Here is a 3,931-nt window from a genome sequence, read left to right on the forward strand (position 1 = left end):
TTTGATTAGGGCTGAATGGTCACTTACCCGTGAGAGAGGCCAAGATGCTGCTGCCGTTTACAATAGCAGGGATTCATCTGCCTGCCTAAAAAGATCAAATGTGAGTTGATTATAGGTACAGAAGGGTCAGTGGGCAATTTTCTGTGTGGAGGAGCAATGAGATGGGGAGAAAGGGCTGTTGTGCAAGTCTCGCTTCTTCTAAGGTTTAGTTCTTTTTGTTATCTTCACAGCTTGGAGTCACTAGAGAATATCGAGATGAAGAAGTGGTGCATCTGATTAAGCTGGGGTTCGGAAAGGACATGGAATTCACACTGCAATCCAGGAGCTTTGTGTCCTGGGGTGGGTGATGGCTGTGATGGAAGCTGTCCTGTAGGAAAATGGCCCAGGGATTTCCCAACAACTGTGTTGGGAAGGGGACCCTGACATCGAGCCTCCCACCACCACTGTGGTTTATGCTTACGGGTGCTTTCCTTGACTTTGGGCATCACTTTGTGCGTTTAGATTTACTCTCAAAGCTCCAAGAGCAAACTTCATGTCTGGTTATGGCCCTGCAGCAATCACTGCAGTTATTTCAGCAGGTGATTGACTGCAAAGAGGGGAAACAAAACCTGGTTTCCTTGGGCACACTGGGGTTTTCTGTGCACAGTTTCCATTGCAGCCTGGGCTGGTTTGAGTGCTCCTAGTCCCAGACCAGAGTATTTCTAACCTCACACTCCTACCTCTCCCCCTCACCAAAAGCCCAGGAAAAGGGAACATCCCTTGGGTTTCTTCCATCAAGATCACCGTGGGATAGGACCCAATGCAAGTACAGCCTGTCAGTGTCTTGTCACTTCTCAAATGTGCTTCTATTTACTGCCATAATCAGTGTCCCTGACAGGCAAGGCTGAAGCACTGCTCTTAAGTAGAATTGTCATCATGACAGGTCTGTTGTGGGAGAGGAAATTGGCACCTTTCAGAGTTGTCTCTCTCATAAAGAGCAGCAGCAGAATTGGAGATTAAACCCCTGACACAGGACTGACATGGGGATTGGGGCAGGGGCTGCGCTCCCCTTGCCTTCAGCTGCGGGCTGCTGCTGTTTCCTTCCCTTACCCCCTCTTGGAGTAGAGAAAGGTAAAGCATTAACTGTCCTCTGTGTGCTCCTCTCCATAGATTTGCCCACCTTGGATGTGTTGGGGGACACCCACGTGTACATGGATCAACTGGGACACCTTCTAGGCTGAGCTTGGGACCCAGGCTGTGAGCTGGACCCACTGAGAAGGTGCAATTGCACAGCTCCAGATGCAGGTAAGTGAATTCTCTCTGCTCCTGAGCTCTTGGGGGATCCCTTTTGGTTGTGTCTGGTGGACTTCCCTCACTGAACACCGGAGGAATCCATCCTCCTCTGGACTGAGGACCTGGACTGAGGCTCTTCCCTCATCATCAAATGGTGGCACTTCAGTTAAAGGTGAGTTGGCACAAGCCAACTGGTAGTGCCCCTGCTACCAGAGCACTAACTATAGCTCCCTTCCAGCCCTCACGTCAAGCTGTTTGTTCCTATGTGAGCAAAGCAGCACTGAGGCGTCTCGTCATCTTGGGCCTCAGATGAATTTTGGAGACAAGGGTTGGTGACATTCAGTTTCTCTGCTGGTTTTCCTCTCCTGACGTCTGCCTGGATGCAGCTGAGCACAGAAACCCCTCAGCTGAGGAGTTCTTGTGCTTGCACCGAGGTCTTTCAAACAGCTTCTCCTAAAATACCGGGGCTTAGTCACTGGTGGGAAGGAAGAGCTGGGGCCAACACAACTGCACAGACTGCCTCCAGCATCGCACCTGGGGCCCGGAGCCCTGTCAGTGCAGGGGTGAAAACCAGGGTACAAGGAGCTCCTGGAGGCCCAGCGGAGCTCCGGAGCAAGCCGGGCTGTCTGCCCCGAGAGCTGCTGTGTCCCAGCGTGGCTTCCTGATGCCCGTGTTCATCCTGCATCGCCTTCTGCCGCAGGTGCCGCATCTCGCTCTTGTGGGCCTCAGTTCCTGCATCTGTCTGGCGATGCTTAGAATCCTGCCATCCCTTTCCTTCTCGTGTCTATCTCAGCTCTCTGGGGGGGAAGTTCTTTCTTCTGAGCAGCCTTGCTTTCGATTTAACAGCTCTGCTTTCCTCCAGAAAATTGCAAATAGATGCACTCCAGCTGCTTTATTCCTACACTGCGTTCATTGCTTTCCTTGGGACTTGACTGCACCATGGTGGGTGAGGAGGAGGGAAATGCCTGCCCCAAACAGGCCTTCAGTGCTGAGCAGCTCCTCTGAGTTCCAGGTATTTCCCTTAGGGCTTTCTCCAGTCTACAGCAAGGAAAAGAAAAGTAACTTGAGGTAGTGGGTTGTTGGCAACCAACCCTTGTTTTCTATTTCAGTGTTTTTGTGAGGTTTTAACTCCAGAGTAGATCAGGGAAATTCACTGCATTGCGTTTTTGTATCACAGGAGCATCCTGCATACGTGATTGGGATTAAGGCTATTTGACACAGGAGTAATAAACCACAGTTAAGGCAGGCTTGTGCTCTGGAAAGGGTTTGCAGTGTGTTGGGGAGATGCCACAGCTCTGCCTAGGACACGGTGAAAGAGGATGATGGTGAAACTAATGGGAACATGGGGTTTGCTGTGCCTGGGATTATGAGCCTTCTGGCTATTTGATTTTAGTGCTGCAGTAGACAATGAGGTAATAAAGCATCAATAACACTTGAGGCAGTTGGCCACTGCTGATGTGGTTGTGCCTGTTCTTACAGGAGGATTTGAAGTTTACAGTTTCAGGGTCAGTTTGGGGCAAGAAGCAAGAGTATGACATGGGATTTCTGCCACCTTTGTAGCTGCCTTCTTGCAGTGACGTGCACATGTAGGGTGCAATGAGATTAGGAACGGATGCATTTGTTTGGAATGCCTTCTTTCTTTATGCCCCATCGTCTGGGCTGTGCTCCAGCCATACCCCGAGCTTCCAGAGATGTGGGTAAGCTCGGAAGAAAACAAACCTGTTTGAATGGGTTCTGGCATTGTAAACGTGTCACGGGTTGGGGCTGTCTCAGGTGTTAGGAGCCGAAGTGTGGAACTGCCTTTGGTACAGATCCAGCATCCCCCCCTTAGGCAAGGCAGGAGGGTTACCCATGAGAGACACATCAAATGCACCGGCCAGGCTGGGTCCTGCTGCCACCGCAGTTCCCCGAGAGAAAACCAACTTTATGCAGTTTAAAACAGTCAAATCCCTGCGAACTACCTAAGGCTCCTTTGAAGTCTCAGCATTCACCCTGCATCCCGCCCTGGAAAGGAGGGGTGGGTGGGAGCCAGCTCCTCCCAGCAGCAGTGGGATAGGGATAGGGACCCAGAGCAGGGGCCTCAGCCACTCTGTGCCCAGGGCTTCGCTCATGGACCCCCCAGCTGGGGCCGGGCTGTTGCTGCTTTCCCCCTGTGAACAAGGGAGCAGACAAAAGCTGCCAAGATCTGATAATAGAATCTGTTTGGAACAGCTGTCTGCTGACAAGTATAATAAACTGTATTAATGGTGTCATTATTATTCCCTAATTAAAAGCTAATAACTAAGAGTTAATTGCCTTTAAAAGATGAAGCAGGGCTATGGCAGGGATTTATCTCTGTTTTTCTGAGCTCGCCTGGCTCTGCTGATATTTTCAGGCTAATTAATTGAATCAAATCTTACTGAAAACTAATAATCTCTCCGTGTCGATTCAACCAATTGAATTAAAAGGTGTTTGCTGTGTGCTCGCTTGAAAACCAAAACAGATGAGTGTTCTTTGCAACTCGTTACCTGGGGTGATGACAGCCAGCGGGGCGCAGGGGCTCTCCATGGTTTCATGGGGAGAGCCTTCCCCTGCTGTTGAGAGGAGCTGGTGGAACCCCATTGCCTCTAACTTGGTTCTTGCTGAATAACTTGGTTCTTGTGTGGATGGGCACAAAGCA

At 50.5% G+C, this 3,931-nt stretch overlaps 1 long non-coding RNA gene across 1 annotated transcript; it reads left to right on the forward strand.

Annotated features, from left to right (window-relative positions):
- Window positions 1-243: 243 nt before the first annotated feature.
- On the forward strand, window positions 244-2,855 carry LOC133213691 (uncharacterized). The gene is made up of 3 exons (XR_009725856.1): window positions 244-339; window positions 1,150-1,288; window positions 2,149-2,855. It is a non-coding gene; the product is annotated as an uncharacterized LOC133213691 (long non-coding RNA).
- The last annotated feature ends 1,076 nt before the right edge of the window (window positions 2,856-3,931 follow it).

This window comes from Neopsephotus bourkii, unplaced genomic scaffold (assembly GCF_033783945.1).
Source record: "Neopsephotus bourkii isolate Nb327-2 ecotype Australia unplaced genomic scaffold, CSIRO-AGI_Nbou_v1 NB_838, whole genome shotgun sequence".
NCBI lineage: Eukaryota > Metazoa > Chordata > Aves > Psittaciformes > Psittacidae > Neopsephotus > Neopsephotus bourkii.